This window comes from Sturnira hondurensis, unplaced genomic scaffold (genome assembly GCF_014824575.4).
Source record: "Sturnira hondurensis isolate 20B ecotype Veracruz unplaced genomic scaffold, ASM1482457v3 Scaffold0019006, whole genome shotgun sequence".
Classification (NCBI taxonomy): domain Eukaryota; kingdom Metazoa; phylum Chordata; class Mammalia; order Chiroptera; family Phyllostomidae; genus Sturnira; species Sturnira hondurensis.
Genome location: NW_028091637.1, coordinates 5,542,999 through 5,569,485, shown reverse-complemented (window position 1 = coordinate 5,569,485; position 26,487 = coordinate 5,542,999). Strand labels below are relative to the sequence as shown.

Sequence of the window (26,487 nt, the reverse complement as noted above, 5' to 3'; positions counted from 1 at the left end):
CTGCAGCTGAGGGAGACAATGGTAGGGGCCTCCCTACCTGAGCATGCGTAAGCATGCATAAAGAAAGAAGATGGAGGAGGAGGAAATGAGGCTCATAATTGTTGAATGTTTACAATGAGCCAGGCCTTGAGCCAAGTTCACAGTCATAGGTGGCAGGGCTGGGCCTCCATCCAGGTTCTCTGACTCTAAATCCTTTAGTTTTCTGCTATACCATGCTGCCTGGCCCACACCCTGCCATCTGGAAGAACAGCTTTGGTTCACCCAGGTGGAAACAGAGGAAGGAGAAGCAACACTGATATTCAGAATCCTACATGGGATCTTTTTTATCTGCTGGCTTATCTCATGAGTGATTTTATATGAAGGGCATGTGTTGACCTGGTTTTTTAACATCGCAATTTCTCTAATGCTAAGAAATAGTGTTTCCACTTCCTGTCCTCGGTGGCCCCTCAGCTGGAGAACCAGCTGATGGATTCTGCACTCTGGGGTAAACTGAAGCAGAGCAGATAGCATACAATTATCAGATGTAACTGAAAAGGTGATGGAAAAAGAAAAAAATTAAACATATTTAATGCCTCCAGGAAATGAGTCCAAATAGATCTTGATCTGTGTTACAAGGAGATTGCAACGTAAGTTCTTTCCCCCACCCTCCTTTAAGCAAGTTTAAATACTCTCTCTGCCACTGCTTTCGCATGAACTCAAATTGCTTTAGAAACCTGTCATATTAAATTAGCCAAAGCAGATAGTAATTCAGAGGGGTGCCAATGTGGCATTATTGAAAATTGCCGGTTGGAAGGCTTCTTTGCAGCATTATTCAGGAACAATAACTCACTTTCATCACCGTGTGTCAGTATGAGCAAATGATGAGCTTGGTGTGGTTTTTAAATTAAACTTCCTTAAAAGTCCGTCATGAAGATAAAAAGTGTGGCGAGAACACCTGCATTCATCAGTAAGAGAACAGGCGAACAAGAGCACACCCGTGTGTTAGCGCTGCTCTGTAGTGTCAGTCGGTGTGAAATACACCAGAAACACTGACCCTGTGGCAGTCCAGCAGAACAGTCAGGTTGCAGAAGGTCCTTGACCTTGACATCAGGAACAAGCTCAAAGGCCCTGAGAATTAGGGATACACAGCAACAAACATTTAAAATAAAAGGACTCTTCCTTGTGACATCAACGATCGATCATCTCCTCAGAGAGGCCTTCCACAACCACCCTGCTTCATCATTCCCTGTCATGTTACCCCCGTGCTTTCTTTTTTTAAGGAGACTTAGTAAATGCCTATATTCCGCTTCATCTCATCACTTGTTTGGCTACTTCTATCCTTCCCACTCCAGAATGTAATCTCCATAAGAAGCAGGAGCTTGACCATCTTCCTTTGCCCCGAGGAACAATACCGGGAACATAGTCAACAATAAATATTTATTGAAGGATTTTTGAATCCACAAAAAGTCTTCTTCTACCAGAGCAGAGGCTATTCTGGAACAGTATTGTTTTGCGAGCTGTAGGCTAGAATCCAGGCAGTCACCATGAACCGTCTGTCCTGGGTTCTGCTGACCAGAGACTGGCTTTATGTCTAATGGTTACTTAGCAGAGAGAATATTCGTGGTGGAATAGCTGTGGAGCCATTGTGGGTCCTGGCATGCTCCTGAACAGGTTAAGACAAATTTTATCCCAAACCATCAACAAAACAAAAAGACAACCTACTGAATGGGAGGAGATATTTGCAAATGATACATTTGATAAAGGGTTACTATCCAAACTGTGTAAAGAACTTCAGTAACTCCACATAAAAAAAAAAATTAAAAATGGGCAGGCGACCTGAATAGACATTTCTGTAAAGAGGACATACAGATGGCCAACAGACATATGAAAAGATGTTGAATGTCAGCAATCATTAGAGAAATGCAAATCAATTGTAAATTGGTGCAGCCAATATGGAAGCCAGTATGGGGATTCATAAAAAATAAATAAATAAATAAAAACAGGCTGCTATACAAGCCAACGATTCCACTTCTGGGTATTTATTGAAAGAAAAAGAAAACGAATTTAAAAACACATATGGGCCCTTATGTGCTTTGCAGCATTATTCAGAATAGCCAAGATAAGAAAACAACATAGGTGACCACTGACAGGTGAATGGGTAAAGAAGAGGTGTTACACATACACAGTGGAATATTATCCAGCAATAAAAAGGAATAAAATCTTGCAATTTGCAACACCATGGATGGACCTAGAGGGTATTGTGCTAAGTGAAATAAGTCAGACAGAAAAAGATAAATACTATATAATCTTACTCATATGTGGAATCCAAAAAACAATGGATAAACAAAGTCAAACAGAGACAGACCCACAAACACAGAGATTAAGCTGGCAGATGCTAACGGGGAAGGGAGGGTGGGCAAAACAAAATCAAGAACAATTTTTTTAATGGGGTGTACTAAAGAATAGAAATAATAGTAAAAAATTTTAATTGTTATCCAATTTCTGAATGCCTACTTCTTTTTAAAAAGATGTTATTTATTTATTTTTAGGGAGAGGGGAAGGGAGGGAGAAAGAGAGGGAGAAAAACATCAATGTGTGGTTGCTTTTTGTGTGCCCCCTACTGGGGACCTAGCCCACAATTCAGACATGTGCCCTAGCCAGGAATCAGACCAGTGACCCTTTGGTTAGCAGGCTGGCACTCAATCCAGAGAGCCACACCAGCCAGGGCCTGAACACCTACTTCTTGATTTACACAATGAAATTCTTTTAAAAAAAATTCTTAATGTATTTTTTCCATTACCATTTAACCTCCTCATATCCCCCTCAAACAGTGAAATTCTTAGATTATCTCTGTGACCTATCTCAAAAAGTATAGTATTTTCTTGCAGTGTTTTTTTTTGGAAAAAGTTAAGTCTGAGTCTACAGAAAGGGTGCAATAATTGCACAGTGAACACTCTGGGTTAACCAACTACTAATATTCTGCCACATTTGCTTTCTGTCTCTGTACACTTGCCTGTGGCTTGTGTTGATGTATGTGGGTACACGTCTATGTGTCTGTATATATGTATGTGCCTATGTGTGTTATCTGCATGTATATATCGCTGTGTTTTTGTGGGCTTTATGTGTACATGTGAGTATATGTGCATGTAGATATATTTTGGTTTAAACTATTTGAAACTTAGTTGCAGAGATTGATGTACTTCATCTGTAAATACTTCAGCATCAATCTAATAAGACCAAGGTTAGTCCCCCAGACTAAAATCATTACATTCAAGCAATTTAAAATTTAGTACACCATTTTCTAATATGCAGTTGGTTTTTAAATTTCCTTAAGTGGACCCAAGTGTCCTTTATAACTTATATTTTATCCAGGGTCCAGTTAAGGATCACACATTATATTTCACCATTACATCTCTTTAATCTCTTTTTTCTCTAGAGTGGTTCCCCAGATGTGATCTTTTGGGTTTTGTTTGTTTTGGTCCTTTATGACATTGAGATTTTTGTAGAGTACAGTTGTTTTACAGATTTTCCCTTCATTTTAATTTGCTTGATTATTTCTGCTAATCATATGTGGTTAAAGTTTCACAGTCAACGAAGTATCTCACATAATCAAAATAAAGTGGATGTGAAATAACCCATATTTCCCAAAGAAATTTTTAGGCTGAAATACTAGACCAATGAAGAATAAAACACTCTGGCATAGGTATCAGGTGTTGCCTGATCAGACCATTCCTGAATCTGTTCAAATCTTTATGATGCAATTAGGTTAGTGCTTCCCACATATGAGTCACTCACCTACTCCCTTCAAGGGTTTTGCTGCATTGGAGTTCTGCTTGTATAGGTATTTATGCGATCTTTTACTTTAATTCAATTGACTTATTTAAACTATTTCTTATCCTAAGAAGCAATACTGATATTAGTGCTTTTGCTATACTTTCTATATTTTCTAGTGTTTACCAAGTATACATACATATGAAAAATTATTTGTGTACATCTATAAGAGGGGAACTAAAAAAAAAACAAAATTATCTTCTGGAGGGCAGTCCCTTGGAGTACAGGCTTCATCCACTAGTGGAGTGTTCTAAGAACCCAGCTATATCAGTGCACCAGCTGGTATTGTTGTGAGAAGCTGCATTCTGCTTCAGTGAATTTTTCTGAAGACTCTTTCAATGTGTTTGCCCATTTCATGATGGGTGATTGACAAGCACACCTGCCCACACAGCACAGAGTGTTGAGCAGTTTTTTATCAAAACCGGCATGACCCCCCATGCCCCACCTCCCCCATTCACCCGATCTTGCCCTCAGCAACTTTTTTTTTGTTTCCCTGAATGAAAAAAGTCCTTAAAGGGAAATGTTTTGCTGATGTGGAAAAGGTGAACAAAAAATAGCAGAAGCACTAAAAGGCATCAAAATCAACAAGTTCAAAAACTGTTTTGAGCAGTGGAGAAAACATCATGGTAGGTATATTGCATCAAAAGGAGAGTATGTTGAAGGCGTCTGAAGTTTAAACATGTATGAATAAATACACAATATTTTATAAATAAATTTCAGGGGCTTTGTGGGCCCCCCTTCATACAACTACCTCCCATACCACAATAGAGAATGGTACTTGGGGAAAGTCTGAGTAGAGTGTGGGCTATTTGGGGGCTGGGGGTGGTGGTGTGCATTTAGACAGAGTTGGCAGAAAAGGCGTGCTGTCTCAGGAACTAAGGAAACAAGAAGGTGCCAAGGTTGGCAGGCCAAGCCGAGGACACCATCGAAACAAATGACAAAACCTGCAACTTGAGAGATGGTGCATCTATGTACAGTCGGCCCCCAGATGTCAGATTGATTGCTTCTCCATGCATTTCCCAACCCCCTGAATAGGCAAGATGGAAAACAAGGCTCAGGAAAATGCTTTTCAGTCAAACTCTGATGCTGAAGAAACCACTGTGTCTTCCAGAAGACAAGTCTTTGTCACTTGCAAAATATGTATATTGGATCACAGGATTCCTGATCCAATATATTGGCTATTTCATAGCCCTGACACTTTCCAGGAGACTGAGGTGCAGAAATGCTGAGTGGGCTGTCCAAGCTCATACTGCCAGTTCCTGGCAAATCAGGAACTTCATCCATGACTTTGGATGCGCAGACCAGTTCATTCTACTCCCCAGGCTGAGGCCTGAGTCTATACAGCTATTTATACACAAAACCACCAGGTACAGAGTTTCCAGATACTATTTTATGGATTGGTACACCATACACATATATAAACCATATCCATACACACATATATATAACCACATCTATATATACCCATACACACACACATACATGTATATGTGTAAAAAACATTCTAGCTTCCTGAATCGATCCTAAATTCTCTTTTTAACCACAAATGTGTCCAGCCCCAAAGAGATCATTCCCCAATCCTTACCCTGTCATCTTCGCTACTTACCAAACGGCCACCTTTCTCTGTGTCCCTGCATATGTGAACTGTGCAGCCTGGCCCAGCCCATACTTGAATGCTTTTAGTAACTCTGGCCACCCTAGGTTCTACCAATGTATGAGCATACTGTAAACAGTCAGAGTTAGACCCCCCAATAATTATTCTAGGACTGGGCCTATCGCCTTCTTTCCACCTCAGGTCAAACCCTTTGGAATAGAAGGCTGGCTCAAGAGTGAGTTGAGAACACCCTACATTTGTATCAGCAGCTGGTAGATATTTCACCATTCATTGGCTCAGGATATTCTCAGGGACTCTCCCCTCTCTTTGGTCCCCACATCTAATTGGTTATTAAGTTCTGTGGCATTTGTGTCCTGAGCATCTCTGTCCATCCTTGCTTCTCCTTGCTGGCTCATATGCCTTAGTGCAGGCCCTCATTTTCCTCTGAACGCTGTTACAAGATCTCCTTCCTGTATCCATGGGCACTGCCTGCCCGCCAAGCCACCCTCCACATTAATAACTTTTAAAGGGTCGTGCAGGGACTCCTGGAGGCCCCTGAAATCCTTACAGGGGATCCATGAGGACAAGACTATATCTATAACATTGTAGATATGATTTGACTATAGAGATGATATACACTATTCCCATAGTATTATGTCATAGTACTTAAGATATGAGTTGCCTTTGCTACTCATATTCTATCACCAGTGTCCAGAGGTGTTTTCCAAAGTCTTTCTGACATGGCCCATCACGACAGAGCGAATGCAGACCAGAGAACCAGCCTGTCTTCTATGACGCCGGACATGAAGGAGATACGCAAAAATGTAAAATGACATTACTCTTCTCACAGAATTTTTGTTTTGGAAAACAAGTTATGTTTCCTATAAAATGTGTTTTTATGTTCACATGTAATGGGGTTGTGATAGTTAATGAATTAGTAACCATGTTTTAAATTTCGGTTTTAACTTCTAAATACGGTACATATGGATAATATAACCCCACATAAACAAAACTCTTTGGGAACCTCAGTAACTGTTGAGCATCTAGAAGGTTTCTGACACCAGAAAGTCTGAGAACCACTGCTTGTATTATTTTCTTAAGGCAAACTCATTTTGTAACATTATTTCTTCACTTATAAACCACTGCCACCTGGGGATAAAGTCCCTGCCGTCGATCAAGGCCCTCAAGGCCATTCACTGGAGCTTTATCTCCTCGCAAGGGCTGTTACCTGCCTTACTGCCTCGCTGCCCACCCCAACCAACGCGCCCTGTGCCCATGCCCGTCCAGCCAGCCACCCCCAGCATAGGTTTCCTAAGTCAACTACAGTGGTTTTATATTGTGTTGACTTCCTTCTATTTGGACCAAGTTTCCTAGAATTCCCTTCCCTGTGGGGTTCAAGTTAAGGTTGGCCACCATAGAAATCTGAGTGAAAGTCGGAAGCGGGAGTGAAACTTCAGCATTACACGTGAAAGGCAGTGTAGCAGCTCCCATACATTGTCGCTGATCATGTAACTTACCTCCTAGGTGAGGGCAGAGGCGGGCTCCTATCTCACCCAGCGCCTGCTGCATTTCCACCCCGAGTTTCTGAGTTTGCCTGTGCAGCTCTTGGGAAAAGGGCAGCGGCTGCTTCTACAGGCAGGGGTTTCAGTTCATCCTCCCAGGTGCCAGTGTACCTTTGCTTCCCCCTCACTTTAGTCCTGTTCCCTCCCCGAAACCCTGCTGACCTAGAGCAACGTCAGGCCCAGCAGCAGCCACAGAGGCGATGCCTTCTGTCGACCTCCTCATCAGCTTCCTTCATGGGCTTTGGTCGGTGATGTTTCTCTGCTCCTCCACCTGTGTCCCACTAGACCCCCACCTGTGCCCCATTAGACCACCACAGCTCCAGCGGCTCCTGCAACTCCGCAAGGTCTGACTCCTACAGGAAATCCATTATTCCATGTCATTCACATTGGCTCTGCTTCCCTGTTCGCAACCTAATTCATGATAAGTTTCTAGGTGTCTTTCCCTTCCTCTCTAATGGAATATCAATGTTATCTTCCCTAAATCAACCCAGGGTCTCAGAAGCCCTTTCAAACCATTCTCATCAGCACACCACCTGGGTGGGTATGCCTCGTCTCCTTCATGTGCTCGCTGTACTTAGCACGCACATGCAGCCCTCCACCTGAAATGCTTTAGGAACTGTTTGCCACAGAGGCCTCTCCCGCCTCTGTCTGCCAGCTGTCTGAAATCAGAGACAAGATCTCATGATCTATGTCTTTGTATTCCCCAGTCCCTGGAGCAAATGCATGTTTGTTAAATGACCAGAACACAGAAGAGGCAGAAAACTATGGCACTGTGGCCTTCTAAATGTCAGACACTGGGCAAGAGGATGAATGGGAAATTGTGGGAGTAAAAAATTCCAGTTTTCTAAGCTGGAGGGTCTGCATAGAGTTTAAAGTTTTAAAAGTCTACTGGCTTACTAGGGAGCTTATTAAAAATGTGGTTTCCTAGTACCACAGATATTCTGTGAATATGTAGATATTTCTGATATTCTGAGTTAGCTGCTTCAGCGCCTAGAACTCTTCAGTTTAACAAGACACAGTCTTCTGATGGAGGGAGTCCTCAGAACACACTGCTTAGGGCACTGATTCTTAAATCAGGCTGTTCTGAATCACACGGTAGGGGAGGTAGGGAAAGAAAGGAAGATTTGGTAAAAATGTCATTTCCTGGGCCTCAGCCAAATCTTCAGAATCAGAGGCGCTTTGAGAGTGGTGGGCGTTCAGTGGGGCCGAGAGTCAGGAAACGTACTCCCCTGGTCTAACTACTTGGTCCTAAGAACCTGGGGCAGTGGCATTCATTGCCTTCCTGTCTTCGTCTAATCATCTAAACTCCTCCCTGAACCTTCCTTCTACAAAGCAGGGAACCTATGGTGGCCCTGGATGTAAACGATGAATATCAAAATGATGAATGACCCCTATTAGGGGGTCATCTAAAACGATCCTAAGGAGAAGAGAGGAAACTTTCGGAAAAATACTGAATTGACACAATCCAAGAACTGATTCATAGAAAGGACAGAAAAACTGGAAGACAGGCATCTCTCCCCAGTTTTTCCGGAGTTTAACTGTGCCCATGGATCCTCTCCAGCTGTGTCCCCATGTGGTCTGGACTCGCACCACCAGCTGGGTGACCACTGGGCACGTGGGGAGATGCGGCACTGGAAATGTGGCCAGCGACACCGAAAAGCTGAATGTTTGATTTTGTTTGTGAATAATATAAACTTAAAACTAAAACTTAACCCTCGATTCAGTGCCTGGAAAATATTTAAGTACAGTTCAAACAACTTAGACATGTAAAAGTACTTTCTGAACGGCAAATTTTATGAATTCTAAATACAGGTCAAGTGTTCCTAATGAAAATTCAGTGCCCAAGTGCAATATGCTGTAAGTATAAAATACACACTGGATTTTAAAGACTCACTATGAGAAAAAAATTCAATAAATTTTATTTGACTCTGTTAAAGTGATAATCTTGGATATATTAGGTTAAGCAACATGTATTACTAACATTAATTTCATCTTTTTCTTTTTATATGTTTAATGTGGCTGTTGGAAAAATTTTAATTACATAAAGAGTGAACATCATATTTCTATTGGAAAATTCTGTTTAAGAATACCTAGAATATGACTATTGAATGTCATCACTAAATATTTTGGAATTATCTTGGAATGTTACTTTATAGAAGGAAATGAGGGCCCCTCTACTGCCCCTTTGGAGGGTTATCACCTGATTCCAAGGATGCACTCATTCTGGAAATGCAGTCTTTTCGGGGCCTCATTCCCTCTCCCCTCCAACCAGTATGGCGCAGTCTTCCGGGAAGCTGATGAGCTCCCTTCCAAAAAGGAGCCTGGGGATTTTCAAGTCCCAATCTGGTGCTTACGCTCCTTGATCACCCATCATCATTCAGCAGCCTTACTCTAAATGACCTTGGCCTATTTAAAAACCAGACCCACCCAAAAACAGCTGGAGAATTAACGTTGATGAATATAGTCAAAACATTCTATTACTCCCTCTCAAAAAAGATCCAATATCATTTTGAATAAAGGCAATAGCATCTCTCTCCTAAAAGGTCAGTCTTAAAGCCAAGCATCACACTCTCTAGGGTGAATTCTGGCATGTTTCTTATATAAACTATCAGCAGAAAATGACATTCTTTTATAATACCTTCTATGAATCTCATTGGTCAGAAAACTGCTTTGGTTGTAATATTCCACGTTATCAGGTACAGACTCACAGGCTGAGACAGAGGTTTGTGACTCAGGTCCACGGTCCTTCCGTGTGGCCACAGCTGTAATGCAGGGAATCCACAAACATCTTTTCTGATTTTTTCCCATTGATCTCCAACAGGAATTTGATATTTTCTTTTATTTTAGAGATTTTATTTATTTATCTTTAGAGGGGAAGGGAGGAGAAAGGGAGAGAAACATCAATGTGTGGTTGCCTCTCATGCGTCCCCTGCTGGGAACTGGCCTGCAACCCAGGCATGTGCCCTGACTGGGAATCAAACCGCGATCCTTTGGTTCACAGGCCCATGCTCAATCCACTGAGCTACACCAGGCAGGTGATATTGCCTTTCATTTTAGATGCAAACAACAGACTACACTACTATTATCAGTACCTATCATGTCACCAATAAAAGTCACAGGTTTTTTTATGTGAAAACACTTGTTCCAGAAATCCTGAAATATCACTTATGTACATCATGACTTTAAGGCCATTATGGTTAATTCTTCTCATGGTAGCTTCTTGCAATATATAGAGACAACTATTGGTCCAGTTTTCATCTGGCAGCATCAAAGTGGACAGGTGCATCTTCTCCTAGTGAACCAGAACCCTAAGATGCTTTATGGTCTTCCCTGTGGACACTTGTTTGTTCTTTATAGATACATGAAAAGAAACCAGTCATTTAAATTATCTGTTATAGTTTAGCAAAACTGAACAGTTCAAATGAGACAATTTAATTCTCCTAAGTTATCATCGTCTTTTGAAATCTAGTAGGCATGTGGGTTACAAGTCTAGACAAGGCAAGTTCAAACACCCCTAATGGGCAAGTTAACTACTGAAGTGTGTTATTAAAAGTAATTTTTAAAAGTATTTTTGACAGATTAGGCAGAGATACAGGTCATGCAAAATGTAAGTTGTATGAGAATCAATATGTTTTGTGTATTTTTTATCTTTTTATTTTGTTTTTATAATCCTATTACTTAAATCATTACATTTAAAAGATTTTTACATTTCATTTAAACAAATGAAAGAATATTTGATTTTTACACTAAAAAAAATTTTTACATTAAAAACATGAGGAGGGGCAGATAGCTTTTTCTAGACTGCCAAGGGGATTAAACCGCACCCCCCCAAGACTTAGGCATTACCTTACTGATGTAGGGCCTTGAGTAGCCACGTGTTTTTAACTAGAGACACCTGCTACACGTGGCACCCACACACGTGACCATGCACCGGTCACAGTCATGTTCACACTTTCCACTCCACGCACACACATGTGGGAAGGTTTCTCTGCATTCCTCCTCTGTTGTCCCCCCACACACGTACCCAGGTAGAGAAAGGGAGGTGAGTTCAAAAAAGAAGTCGTGGTGCACAATTTCACATGCGAAAGACCTTGGCGCGGATGATGACTTAGAGATTCTGAAGCTTCGAAAGCAAGCACTCATTCCCTAGTAACTAAATAAATTACCATGCTTGTTTCCAGAAACCAGTTGACTCTTCCACCTTCAGTATATGAAAGCGAATTAAAATCCTGCCTGTTATTACCGAAGCTATTTCCCTCTGTCAGTAGAAGACAATACAAATGTATATTTAGAAACACTCCAGCACCTACCACTTAAAAAAGAAAGCTATGCGGGGCTCACACAGGAAAATCCGGCTCGGCAGGAGAAAGCCACGCGTATTGGAGGCCCGTGTTTCTCAGCGCTGTTGGCCCAACTTTGAGAAACGCCCCGGCAGAAAACAACGCCGTCGCTTTTAGAAATCTTGCTCTGTTTTTTTTTTTTAAACACCAAAACCAAGCTTCAGCCCACAATTTAATATTGTCAATACATTTTCTTCATTATACAACTGGCACGCCAACTGTTACCTAAGCACTTCGGATTCTTCAAATCCCACACCCACACGTTCTGAACTCATCTGCACCCAGATATGAATAAAGATGAATAGCATCTTGAGGAAATAGCTTCTCCATTCTCAAATGGCAAAAGCCATGGAGCCAACTCCTTGTAGTGTCTGAGGGACTGCTTAGACAGACAAGAAAGAACCCTAATGCCGCCATTTTTTTTTTTTTTTTTCAGAAAAATCACATCCTTCTGTGGCAATCTGCCCATTGGAAATATAAAATGAAAAGGTACCTCAGAAGTCCTTTCTGACATCGAGGTGCTATGTTTCTTTTATAAATAAATTACTTTTTTATTTTTGCTAAACTGAAATTAATTAGGTTTGGGTAGGTCAGCAGCTCAACTCAGCATCATTTGCTAGCATGCTGGGTAAATAGGAAACCATGCTGACAGTATTTATTCTACTATCATTATGTCTCCGTGGGGTGAGCTAGTAAAAAAGTTCAGACTGTTAACAGTTTGGTGATATATATATATACATACACACACAACATACTCAAGAAAATTATTTTCCTTCATCTCAAACCATGATTTCATGACCTTTCCAACCCTCCAATAAATTTTTCCCCAAATGTGTGTTTATAAATGAGGTATTTTCACTCCATTCATTAGTGTTCCTTCATTCATTCAACAAGTGTCTACTCTTGTTGATGGTGTACTCTACTCTTGCCGGGCTGATGGTGTACATAGGTGAAGTCGTACAAAAATAGGCACACTTTTGTTCAAAAAGATGTTTTACAAGCTGCCTAGGACCCCGGGCTAACTTGCAGTAATTTCCTGTAGCAGTCAGCTTAGGCTGCCATAACAAAATACCATACTCATAGACTCAATAGAACAGGAATTTATTTCTCACAGCTCTTGAGACTGGAAGTCCAAGATCAAGGTGCCAGCATGATCAATGTCTAGCGAGGGCTCTCTGCTCAGGTTGCAGATGACCATGTTCTGGCTGCTTCCTCACATGGCCTTTCCTTGGTGTTTGTAGATAGAAAGAGAGGAAGAGAGCTCTCTGATCCCTTATTATCACAGCACTAATTCCACATGAGGTCCTCACCCTTGTGAACTCATCTAAACCTAACTACCTCCCAAAGACCTGCCTCCTAATACCATCCTGTTAGGAATTAGGACTTCAACACTTCCTTAACAGCAAACATGTTATTTCACCTATAAGGTTAATTCAATACACCAAACTTTTCCAATCCATCTCCGAATAGTGAGATTTTGGCTCCTCTCAAGCTTTTGCGGTGGATAAGGGGGACAGGGTCCCAGACATCAACAGGGGATGAGAGCTACAGCATCGATAGACACCTCAGTACTGAGGGCCAGGTGGCTTAGGGCTTGGAATAAAATGAACTACACTCTGAGGCTCAGGTCAGCTCCTGAAGTGGTGTTAAGATCTCTACAGTGGGGCCAAAATCTGTAACTGATGTGCTTGTGCAGATCAGGTATCTTTACCTCAAGGTTTGCCTGCATTTATGTATGTATATATGTATGTATGTATGTATTTATCTTCACCCAGGGCCATTTTTTCACTGCTTTTAGAGAGAGAGTAAGGGGGAAAGAGAGAGAAACATTGATTAGTTGCCTCTTGTAGGCTCCCTAACCAGGGACTGAACCTGCAATCTAGGCATGTGTCCTGACTGGGAAGCAAACCTGAAACCTTTTAGTACATAGGAGGACACTTCAAACAACTGAGCCATACTGGCCAGCGCAACCTGCCTGCATCTTTGAAGCTTCTCAGGATTGAGTTCAGTCAGGCAATACAACAAAAAGACATAAAGATAACACAATCAGAACAGCACCAAGATTCAATGCATTTAAGGTAACCTTCATTTTGTTTGTTTGTTATTTTGTTTTTTGCATTGCTGCAGTTACATAGTGCTTTTGACCAGGCCTGATGGAATTGGCTGGATGCATAGCCACCTCTCTGCTGTGTGAACGCCAACATCCATCAGGCTCAGCCCCTCAACTAGAAATAATTAGACTCTTTAAAGGTCTGATCATTTCCTTAAAAGCCTGCATGATCAAAGCCAGCTCGGAATGGAAAGAGATCAAAAGAGGGGAAATTGCACACAGATGCAGGTGCAGATTTTAACATGACCTAGACTAATACCTAGTAGAGCTGACTGCTTCTCAGAGAATCCTCCCTCACCTCAGAGAAACAACACACACCACGCAGAGGCTGCGTGCACCTCTCCTGGTGATCCTGGATCCATGTGGAAGCAACCAATAGCTTAGATCCATCTTAGCTGGATCTCTGACATGCAGACTTCCAAAATGGAATGTCAAGCTCTTTCATGATGTTATTAACAGAAGGAAGGGGAACAAATACTCCTACATTTCTCTTCCCCCACCTACTGTTAAAATTAAAGAGGCAGGCGGGGACATTTGGGGTATCTCTGGGTGACTAATTAAGGCTTGGGTCTGCACTGAGTGTATGTCTCTCTGCCAAGGAGGGCCTACAAATAATTCTAATGCATGTCTTCCCCTTTGCAAAGGCTTCTATCCCCATAGTCCAAAGGACCCTCAGAGCAAGCCATATAGGACATGAAATGTGATAGCCATCTGGCAGAAACCAGAGCTCAGAGGGCTTAAGGCACTCTACCTGTGGTCACACAACTAATGGTAGAACTGTATTTGAAATCAGGAATTCTGATTGTTGATCTTACCTTTATACAAGCTCAGAAACTCCATTCTCTGCAGAAAGCCAAATATAGCCTGTGGATGAGTTTTGTTTTTAATTGAATTAATCCTACTACTAAACAATAAAAACTTTCATGTAAAAATCTGGAATTCTGACTCTTTGAAAAATCCAGAGGTCTGGCCTGACCTGGTGCAGACAAAAGTGGATCTTACGGTAACCCACATATGATCAGAGGCCCCCTCCCTCACCCTCCACGATCTCATGCTCAGCTACACAAAACTCAAACAGCCCATGCTGTTCCCTCGTCCATGCCTGTGCTTAAATGACTTCCCTCCTCCTGGGATGCCTCTACCTGTCTTACCAGTTTGGAGGGCATATGGGATCAGTCTTTCAGGATTCAGTTAAAATGCTCCCAGCTCCGCGTGAAGTCAATTCTGGTATCTCTGGAAAAACGAACCAAGCTTTGTTCGAGGCTCTTGAATATTCTCTTGTGCTTGTTTTATCGAACCTCTTTTCACATCACACATGCATATTCAATACTATGTACATGGTAAGCAATCAATAATATTGTAATCATTCCTAAAAACAAAGACTTCAATAGTATTTCTCATGTGCCAGAGACTGTGTGTACAGAGCACCTTATACAAATTAATTCACTTAAGACTCACAATTACCTATTAGTATACGCATTCTACTGAGGCATACTAGAGGTTAGGGAACTGAGGCATATTGGAGGTTAGGAAATTTTTCCAGAGTCACTTACTTAGCTATTAAGTAGCAGGAGAGAAATTAGAACAGAGTCCGACTGTCTCTGGACAGACTGATAGATGGTCGGATGGATGGACAGTTAGATGGATGGAGGAAGAGAAGAAGAGAGAGAAAGGGGGGAGGGACAGATGGACCATCAGGAACAGAGAATGACAAACCAAGTAGAGAGAGATGTGACGGAGCACATCTGTTCTTGTAGAAACTTCACATCACATCTACTCTTGTAGAAACTTCCAGTCTTTTGATGAGGCAGAGGCAGTTCTCTGCGTAAGTGAAGGTTAACAACAGACTCTCGGCCCAGTGGGGGCAGGAGGAAGCACTGCTTTGTAGTGTCTGACTGTTTCTGTGATGTAAATACTCCTAGCATAGCTGATTTCAAGCTACCAACAGCATGTTATTGAATGCAGAGATGGAGAGAACACGTGGGAACAATTGCTGGTACTAACCAGTACTAAAACACCAGCATTAACACACCAGGGCATGGGATATGACAAGGAAAACGACAGATGCAGTGACAGGCAAGGCTGGGTGATAAAGGACCTATTAACCCACACTAAGGATGTAATCCTCCTCTATGCAACCATGAGTAATTTAAAAGTTGTTAATAGGGAGTGGCGTGATTTATGGTTTTAAAGGGTTGGATGCAAGATAGACAAAGAGTCCAAATTTTAGAAACTCCTATCATACTTCCTAAATCTTTTCTGAGTAACAATTATTGCTGTAAGGAAATGTATCAAGGGTTCCATTTCTTTCCTATTGTATCACTTTATCTCTCTGGTATTTTTCTCTCCACTTCCCACTCCCATCCCCTTATTCTAGGTTCCCAGAAGGGCTCCACCTGTCACCGAGCCTCAGGATTGTGGTGTCCATCCATCACTGTAGGATCTGTGGCATGTAAGGACTGGAAGGGCCTAAGCCAAAAAGTGGGTCTGAACCAGTTTAAACAGAGAAGCCCCCACGTGGAGTAGAAATAAGACAATGGCAGACGCATCTTTGACATTACAGACCATACAGGTGGCATGGGCTTTAGGGACCATTGAGATTCCGATTACCCACTTACTTGGGAAGTGGAGTGGAGGGCAGTCAGCTTCAGCAGCACAAAGCTGCCACGCTGGCCAGAACCCAAGCTGGAATTAGAACCAGGTCGCCTGGTTCCCAGTCAAATACTCCGTATGCACCTAAAGAGTGTTTTCTGAGATGTTGCCTTCCCCCTGCAAAGTCAAAGGCTTTCTTCAAAGATGTTTTTCATCTACTGAGCAGGTTCCACTTCACCAGTTAGAACAGACAGAAACCTGGCGATATCCTGGAGCTGGAACATTCTGTCACCCTCCCCCAACACAGGACAATATGAGCCATCTGTTTAGGAAACACTGCATGGCCACAGTCCCTCCCCATCACTTAAGGCCTTATTGTCCAGTCTGAGAATTCTCTAGATCCCGGCCTTTTCCCTTGGGTTTCCATCCACCTGCCTGTACCGAGGCCATTTCCTGATAACTAGGAACTGGGCAGGGAAAGGAAGTAAAGCCTTAAAAGCCATTGTGGCAGCTCTGTTTTGAAAAAAAATTGTTAGAGGGGAAGTCTGATAATTGAACCTCACTTCAGGTGAAACTGGCCAAGGCGACAGGGCACCTGGCCAAGGGGGCACTGAAAACTGAAATGGAGGCCAATGTTCACTCAGCCCAAAGTCAGAGCCTCCTGCTCTGATGACAGCCATTTTCCATTTTTTACAAAGGCATCCCAAAGCCTGGCTGTGGCCCTGACATGCGACCCTCTTTCAGCTAAAGCGATTCTCTACTTCCAATGCCAGTCAGTATCCACACCCATCATCCCTATGAACAGGGCAAAGAAAGCCAATTCCTTGGGCCAAAGAAGTGAAAACTGGTCTGAGGAGAAGGATCTCAGAGAGAGACAAGCTGCTCCCAGGCCCGTCCCCAACTTACACCTGCTGTCTTAGGGCAACAACTACAGTCCTTTTCATTCTCAAAAGTACCCCAGTTGTACTAGATAGTAAATTAGACAGTCACCCTCGTCCAGAGTTCTTAGGGGTCACACACTCCTCTAAAACATCTATCAATAGAATCGAAGGGACCCATGAACTCCAGTGAAAAACAATCCTAAAGTGAGTGTTTAGTAAATTGCCAACAGTGAGTGACAATTCAGAATTTCAGGTTATTGTGAATGCAAGACACAAACGTCAAGTGCAGGAGCAGTCGCAACGATTTTGTCAACAGTGTAAGTCAGATATCTTCATGTCATAACACAGTGGCTGTAGTCGCCTCCCAGCAGCATTTATGCTCCTCTCTCCTTCAAAATGATGACGGCCATTAGTCCCATCAATAGATCTTGTCACAATGTTTTATATGATTATAATATATGAGGTTGAATGTATACTGTAATCATATAAGGCATTTTATGCACTTGAACAGATAATTCTGGGGTCCCTAAGCTCATCAGACCACCAAAGGATACCTAGGCATGAATAGGATTAAGAGTCCCCATTAATCGGGAGATTAAGAAACCACAGTACCAAGGAACAGGGGAACGTGAGAAAGAGACCACGTCCTCTAGCTGAGGTGCTAGCCTGCCTTTGAGTTCTCCAGCCCATGAGGAATTATTTAGGTATATTTTGCCTTGCATGCCTCTTTTTTATCACTCTTATTAGCTTTCTTTATCTTCTTTTATTTTTATGTCTTTCTTTTTCTTATACTTCAGTTTCAGCATACTCTCAAACACTCTTTGTCTTACTGTTAATCACTGGGTTCCCTTCCCTGAGTTGTTTTCCCCGATGGCCTACCTCTCTTACCCCCACTCCCTTTTCCCAAACCCCATTCCCAGCTGCTTCTCTGCTGCCTCTCTGGGTTCCCATGACCTGGTTGGGTATCAGCCACACGTTTTCCATGAGTTTTGTAGCAAATACTTAGGGCCCCAAGAGTCTATACTATCCCTTCCATTAGGGTAGGGTATTAATTTTGTTTCTAGAAAGTGTTCTTGAGAAAGAACCTAAAAACAGGCTGATCACCCACATAAACAACTATGAAACACCTCATAGCAGAAGTCACGTAACTTTGCAAATTCAAGTTTGAATATAATTTGTGGAAAGGATGGAGAACATTTCTTTTTGATAACCCCCACTGATCAGACATGTAGGAAAGGTCGGCGGAATGGGCCAGGATACCGCTCAGTCACTGCGAACAGGGGGAGCCCACTGCAGCGGGCCTGTACAAGGAATCCTTGTGGGAAGCAGAGCTGAGGTTGGAAGACTAGAGAAAAAGCCAATGTAACTTCATGACCTTTGTGTGTTAGCCTTGGACAAATATATGAGCACCCTCACTGGGGAAAATATTTGTCCTGAAACTCGTCTCTCCCAGCCGGGTACTGAATATTTACATGCAGACTGAAAATTCTATCAATGACCTAAAAAGAAAAGAAAGAAAGAAAAAGAAAGGAAGAAAGGAATCTGCACTTGAAAGCAGTTTTGTCAAGTGTTACTTCATGTGTGAGAATGACTCACAGTATTTTTTAAATATTTTTTCCATTTTATTTATTATAAAAAGCACAAAGCCTTTTATAAAAACTGAAGTACAGTGACTGTGCTTTGGACTAGTGCTAACACAAAAAGCAGCTCAGAGAGCTTAGGATAAAATGAAACCATAAATTTCATAAACTTTGCTGACGTGCTCATTTATCCTCTTAAAGATTATCAGTGTGGTTCTTTTTAATATTTACTGAACTATTTTTATGAAATGAATGATAGGGCCCTTACTGTTAAAGTATTCTCTTTGGGAAAATAGTATGTTCTAAGTCTTTAAGCTCTTGGGAAGATCTCAGACTTCATTCTCATATAAAAAGGGCACTACATGTCTCATGTTGTGATATTTTAATTCACTAATTTTTTATAAAGCTCGTGTCGCTATAACTAGTATATACATCAGTCATAAAAGCTTCCATCCTGGTTGCCAACCACTTGTAGAATAAAGCTCGTCAAAGTGGCAATCTGTGGATAAACTGCTAAAGTTCATAACTGTATGTTATTGAAATCTAAAAGCAGATTAAGATATTATTTACTTATTTAAAATAAAATGCATAAGGGTAAATCTTCTCCGGTTTTACTTACTCATCTTTTTTTACTTGTTTGTTTCCCTTTGCTAACTTCTTCAAACTCCACAGAAATTTAGGATTTGGCTTTTCTTGTTATTAGAAGCAGATTGAGTCCAGATGCTCTGGTTCTTGACTTTTTTTTCATTTTTGACTATCTAACAAAAACTGGGAATTTTAATTCATACTCTGTATTGCATAAACATATTTATTCATTGTGTTCTGAATAAAAACAGTATTTTTATAATCTTTTCCCTAAGGCATGTTTCTTGATAGTAATTTCAACTGTGAGTATGTGTGTATGTATATATATATATATATATATGATAAGCGTGTGTGTGTGTGTATATATATATATTTAAGATAAATGTACAGCCAAAGAATTGCCCCAGCAGTGTGTGTGTCCCCTTTATCACTATACGACACAGGAGTAAAATAAGCAGAAGGGATGTGGGCCCCACACATTGGATGGCAGCTAACTCCCCTATGGCCCCTGGAAAAGCCGGGAATTGGGAACAAGATGCACACCCAGGTGCCAAAATTTCTCTTGCTGTGCTTCCTAAAAAGATAGACCATTTCGTTTAGTTGTTGTCACACCTGATTTTAATATTGCACCTTTTCCCCCCTCTAACACTGCTGTAATCCAACGAAACCAGTATCCCCACCCCCAGAGGGTGGCCCGTCTGGGATGGTCTGATGTTCTTCCTGAGGAGTGGGACAGCTGTGCGTATTTCCCCTACGTGTGTAAACACAACGTCCATTTCTAATGAATTCCCTAGAAAGGGGATGCTTTCCTTGAGATAACTGAGGATGCTGGGGTTCAGATTGGCCAACCCAACACAGACAGCAGACCGAGGAGGTGGAAAGGAGGGAAAGGGTGGAGGACAGCTCTTCCTGCAGGCTCTCCAGGGCCATTTCTGTCCCACCAAAGCCTTTGATCAGCCAAGCCCCACCTCCCGGACCCCAAGCCTTGTGGCCAGCCAGCCACTATTCCCTCACCCTCACCTTTTCCTCCCCAACCCTCATTCCTGCAGGAGGGCCTTGGTCCTCACTTGTCACAGCAACAGGAGTGAAAATCTTGTTCCAGGTGACATAAATGGACCATGTTTCTACTCTCTGCCTGTACTTCTTATCCCTCTGGTGTGATTCTGATAAACAGGGTTTGCCCATCCTCCCTCCCCGCCCAACCTCTGTTCCCTCCAGCGGACTGTTGGTTTATGTCCAGGGGAAGGAGGACGTCTTAGTGATGCAGCTACAGGGGAGAGGCATGGGATGTTCTCAGAAACCAGATTTCTGCCCTAGAAGAACTCCCAGGGGTGCATGGGAACCCTCAGCTCCTGGAGATAGTCCGCTTTGTGAAGGCACTCGATGGGTGAGAAAGTGGCCACAAACTATTTTTTCCCCTTTCTGAGTCCCAAGTATGTTTTGCCTCATATTCACATGAGTCTAAAGTCTAACCCCAGGGTCAGAAATCCAGAAGACACAAGAACAAATCATTTCACTGGATTCAAAAGGATTTTCCCCTTTGAAGCACTACGTTTTTTCTTATTTTCCACAGTAATTGGGAGTGAGGCAGGACAGACCCACTCAACTTGAGAGAAGAACTTGGCTAAAATGGTTGAGAATCCATTTGATTTTCACTTAGAATCATCTAAAAAGGTTGCATAGTTGGTTGATTTTCGTTGACTTGAAATTTAAACACTCTACTGCAATCTTTTGCAAAACAGGCAGTTTGTGGTGGTTTGTCCGTTATGTGATGGTGACTTTTTCTGGTTATGCTAATTGATGCATTTATGAAGAATTAGCAAAATGATCTATTTTAATAACATTTTTTCACTCGTTAATTAATCTTCCCTAATTGATTTTAAGATGCTGAGAAACAGCAGCAGTGAACATAATGTATTTTATGCACGGACACAGTTTACTTTGACCAGGGTCAGAAGACCGTGGTTCCGATAGTAGTTACTCTATGAACACACCAAGTGGCCTTGCCTATCAGTGAATCTCCCCCCTACCCCTGGAGGGAGAGGGGTGGTAGCTGACATTCCTGTAGCTCTAATATTCTGTGATTCCATCACTTGAAAGGGACCCATTAGAATACAGTGTCTGCAGTTTGTGACCACAGAGCAAATCTCTGTTCACATTCAAATCCCTCCTTTCATTTCTCCTTACAAAGGGAATGTCTACCAAAAGGTTCAGAAAAGTCCAATGTCAGCAGCCAGTTCCTTAAGTCTGCTTCTAGTACCAGGATCCCATCCTACCAAGATGCACCTCAATGGACTCTGAGGGGAGTGAGATGTCCCCAGTGCCACAGCTACAGGGGTGCACAGGCAAGGGCTGACCCTTACAGTATTTCCCCTGGGGTTTGGATAATAGGCTGGAGGCCTCCCCCGCTTCCTTGTGGACAAGGGGCTTGAGGACCAAATAGGCAGAGAATGTGGGACACACCCAGGGTTCTCTACTGACAAGAGAAATCTGCCCCATCACCTACTGGCTGGATGACGATGAGCAAATAACTTTTCCGTGCCTTAGTTTCCTCACCAATAAAATGGGGAAGTTAACTTCAATTATTTTACTGGGTTGTGAGGATTCAAACTAAAATAGTGCACGTACAACATCCAGAATAATACCGGGCATAGGGTAAGGACTCAATAAATGCTAGCGCTGATTAGTATTACTACCTGTCCCCCGCCCCCCCCCGACCCGCCCAGAATAGTTCAGCAACCTGAAAAACAAAACAAAATAGAACACCTTGGTGTGGATTTGAAGTCTTCCTTCAAGAGTTCTCAAAGGACAGGTCTCAACCTGCTTCTTTGTGCAAAGGGAAGTGGCCTACGCACAAATCCAGGTGATAAGCATTGGGGGGGGCGGGGAGAAGAGGAAACGGACCCTGGGTCATCGAAAGCTAAACCTTGTGAGTGAGGGGCTCTTAATTCTGAATTCTGGGCTCCTACCTCAGGTATCCAGGTAATTCAGAAGAAGCCAACGCTCTCTCCCCGGTGCCTGGCCTGTGAGGGTGTGGCCTTGGTGCTCAAGAGCAGCGCCTGGAGCGGAGGGAATCCCTGTCACTGCTCCTTGGGGCTCTGAGGCTTGCCGCTGGGTGGCAGGGGACTCGCGGCTCCGGGGGTGTCCCGGGATGGGAGGGCCAACCTCGGGACTCCTCCCCGAGCCCTTGCCAGTCGACGTCTCTTCCGGAAGGGTCTGGCCAAGCAGTGGGGCCCCAAAAAAGGGGACTGCGTTGAGCTGTGCTTTCTCGCAGTTGGTGCGGGAGAGCAGGAGACGTCCACAGGGCAAGTGCAGAGTCACTTGCACCCCTAAAAGCCTGCACGTGGGGGGTTTGAACAGGGAGGACCAGAGGGTTTTACACGTCTCTAGATCCACGCAACCTCCAAATTCTTCTCTTATAGGTACAGAAGGAAATGAGAACCAAACTCTTTAAGCTGAAGCCGCCGCCAGGAGATGGGCGTGCACCAACTCAGAGAGAAGGGTTAAATGAGGTGCATCCAGGCCTTTGGCAGCTCAGAGTGTGCCACACCAGGATAAATGGGGCCCCAAGGGCTGCTCGCCTTTTTCGCAGCAGCATCTAAGCCCGCTCCCACAAATGCTCTTCCTCCCAGACTGCTGAGGCGCAAAGGAAAAAAAAAAGCCTTCCCTTCCTGCATTGGCCAAAAGGTCTGGAACAACTAGAAGGATTTACCTTGGGGCAGCAACCTAGACAGCCCACCCCCGCAAGGAGCCCCCGATCTGCTGGGTCTTCCCTCATCCAATGTCCACACCCCATCACCCCGCACTCCCTGCAGCTCTGAGCTCCTGAGCCTCCCCAGGCTCAGCACGGGGCTCCCCCACTCCCTTGCTCCGCCCAGGTGCGATTTGCGGAGGGAAGTGGGGGAGGTGACTCCCAGTGCAGCCTTCACCTCTGTGCTCTGCTCCAACCGGTTCGGACCCCAGTCTACTGTCTCAGAGCTGGGGACTCTCCCCCTACCCCGAACACAGGTCTCCCCCGGGTGCCAGGAATCCCCTTCCAACACTGCAGCTACAGAGACCTCCTTAACTCCGGGAGCACCCTGTAGGGAAGGCGGGCGTGGGTCTACAGACCTGGCCGAGGAGGTGAAAGGGTGTAGAAGCCGGTGCCAGAGAAAAAAATGGGGACTTAAGTCCTCTTAGAGCCAGGAAAAGCATCCCTGGTCCGTGATCTAAGCCACTCAGTCACCGCCCAAGACACCAACGCATTCAGAATCTCGCCGGGAGGTTTGTTTCTCCAGGAGAGGGAGATCGCCCCATCCCAGGCACCCAGAAGAAGCCTGCCTTCCCAAGGTCCCCGGGGCCCCAGCATTCCAAGACTCCATTTCTCCTCTCTGCGATTCTCCCATCTGTATTTACACACCCGGCCAGCAACCTTCGGACTCAAATCCCTTTTCCTCTCTAGCAGAAGCCTGAGCGGGACTGGCCCCTCACCCGCATTAGCAGAGCCTTTCGGTTTCCCCCTCAATGAGACCTATCCTCGACACTCAGCTTCCTCCCCTACCCCCAAGCAAGCTTTTCCCTCCCAAAACCACTTCCTTCACCCACCCGGACCTGCACTTGGGGTTCCCAAGGCACGAAGCCGCAAGCCCCTACAAGGGTTTCATTACCTAGTTAGAGGTGGCAAACACAAGGATGGACCGACTCCCGAAGCGCTGGACGGAACCCCAGGGGTGGCTGCAGGCTTTTCCCACTCCCCACCTTTCCTATTCCACCATTTCGGCTCCTAAACTGCCCCTACAGGCAGGATGAGTACTGCTGAGTCCCAAACCCTCGCCTCTCTAGCGAGAGCTGCAGGGAGTGAAAAGTCGACTGACAAGAATACAGAGAGAAATGGGCATATGCATTCGGCAAGGAAGGGGGGCTGGGGGAAGGGCGCACGCGAAAACTAGAGGTTCAACTTGCACGGCACGGGGTGAGTACAGCGCGGAGAAGGGGGTGCACAAAAGTTTGCAGACTATTTCGTGGCAGCTGGCTGCACGCGAGCAAACAGGGTCGACTCACCCTGGCCAGGAGTGCTCTCTCCGAGGGGTCTTCGCTAAGGGGAGCAGGAGGGTTGGACGTGGCTCAGAAGTGGTGTGATAGTTCTCCTCTACTTGTTCGTGGAGGAATGGCCTAGGCACCTGGGCAGAGGGTTGATACCGCTCTTTGCGAAAAGCAACAGGCGGCCGCACCTTACCTTGCGCCAGTCCCGGGCTAGGGTGGCTGCTTCATCCTGGTGGCGCAGGGAGAAGGCGTTAGGTACGTCTGCCGGGGGGTGTGCGCGCCGCCACAGCTGCAGCGCCGCTATCCACACGCGGCTGCTAGCCCGGCTGCCTACTCCAGACCTGTCGGGTTGGGCTGGCTGGCTCCCCCGCTGCGCCCACGGCGTTGGCGCGCGGTGGCTGGAGCGCGGGATGCGGGCGGGCGGTGAGTGGCTCAGCTGGTGTCCTCCGGAGCCTTCTCACCGCTCGGGTACGGCTCCGGGAGGCGGTGCAAGGCACGGCTCGGCTCCAGCTGCTGCAGCGGCCGCTGCAACCCCTGCGCCGGGCCCGGGAGCCTAGCAGGAGGAGGAGACAAAGACATGAGGGAGGCGAAGCGCCTCTCACCCAGATGCAATGGGCTCAGTCACTAGAGGGGAATTGCTTCCAAACCTGTGCTGAGGAGGAGGAAGGAGGGGCGAGAAGGCTGGGTACTGGCAAAAGCAGCAGGGAATAATGAACCTGGTCGAGCCCTGCCACCGCCTCGCTGGCGCTGCCCTCTCACCTCCCCGGTGCGGGTCCGAAATAGAGAGAGAGAGGGAGGGGGCTGAGCTTTTGCCGCCGGAGACGTGGGGCTGAGGTGGGAGTGTTTAGCACCCGCTGCAGCCCTCGCCTGCCTTCCTCACACCCGCTTGCCCAGCTTCACTCTCAGAATGCTATGGCCCCATTCTTTCTCCTGTTTTCCTAACTACTGAGATCAGAGCTAAATTAAGCTGGCAGATAAGGATCGCATAGTGATGGGTTGGTTGATTGTCCTCGAACAGAGAAAAAGAAAAAGGAGAATGCTTCGAATCCATTTGACAAATGATTGCCTACCGAGTACCAAGTACTCCACTAGGCTATTCGGGGGAAAGATGAATGAATAAGGCCAGCTAGCCCCTCTGGAGGTTCCGTGGCCAGATCTCAGAATGATCCCCTGCAATTTCTGAAGGCCAGAGTTTTGGGGTTGAGTCATGACGCCTGTTCCATAACCCCAACCAAAATTCCCCTGCTTTCCAGGGATAACTGTAAGTGTGGAGCTGAAACAGAGTCTGTATGCCCCTTATTAAAAAAGTGTGTGTTTTCAGATTAAAACCAATACCAGTTTTAGTAATGTTCTTATTTCATGATTTAATTTATTTATCAGATATGCACCAAAAACAAAAAAAATTAATTTGGACCAAAGGAACTGTCCTTCCCAGCCATTATAAATACCTCCTTTGTTATAGCCTTTCCCAACTCCACACCTTACCCCTACCCCCATGCTGAATTACCCTTTCCTTTGTCTTCACTCTCAGTAGTTGTATTTGCCAACCCTTGCAAAATTTACATATCTATAGATTTTAAAGTAGATTTCTATTGCTTCACCGACCTGTATTTATTACCTCTTTCTCTTTCTTTCTTTCTTCCTTTCCCTCCCTCCCTCCCTCTCTCTCTCTCTCTTCTCTCCATTGCAACATTGCAACATTCAGCATAGTTTTGTATCTAATGGGCATTCAAGGAAAGCTTAACCAGTTGAAGGTCATTTCCTCCTTTAAACACAGTTAAATCTCAGTGTCTCTACAATGAAAAGGATTTGGTGATGACTTTTTTGAGTGCCTGGGGTGGGGAGAGGACACATATAAGTATACTCACCTCCCCTTTGGCCTAGAAATGTGAAACAATCTCATTTATTTCTATTTCTAAGCAGTCTTCATCTCCCACTGACCATCCACCTGTTTGCTGAATTCCCAAAGGCAAAGGAACCAAGCAGTTGCTCACCTGCCTAGATCAAGGGACAGGGATTCAGCTGCCAACACCTGGAACAAATCCATTTTGGACGGAGAATGACCAAAAACACTTTATCATTTCATGACCTGTGTTCACGTGTGTTCAAAGTTGGCCAAAGTGTCCTCGGTTCCAGTGATACTCTCTTATCCTGGATGAATTTTACAATGGCTCGGGAAGTGTTTTATTGCTGAGAGGTTTAGAAGTGTGCTTCGTGGTATGAATTTTTAAAATTTCTCTGTCTCCAGAACTTCCTATTAATTACATAGGATGGATAATCTAGATCAGAGATGCGCTATGAAAAGGTCTATAATGTGTAGGAGATTAGAAAAAATAACTCTTAGGGTATCATCTAGTCCCATGATTAGGAAGGTTGTGGTTTAAAGTTTTGTTTATTTTGTTTTGATTTGG

At 44.2% G+C, this 26,487-nt stretch overlaps 1 protein-coding gene across 3 annotated transcripts in view; it reads right to left on the bottom strand.

The window, feature by feature from the left end:
• The window catches only part of LRRC3B (leucine rich repeat containing 3B), an 85,846-nt gene extending 61,032 nt beyond the window's left edge, over window positions 1-24,814 (bottom strand). For 2 of the 3 annotated variants that reach the window (XM_037070783.1, XM_037070785.1), the window contains exon 1: window positions 22,024-22,391. The gene's annotated coding sequence lies outside the window, so the exon portion shown is untranslated. Of the gene's footprint in view, window positions 1-22,023; window positions 22,392-24,269 lie in introns of those variants that run through there. The other variant, XM_037070784.1, reaches the window with a different exon arrangement.
• Window positions 24,815-26,487: the final 1,673 nt, after the last annotated feature.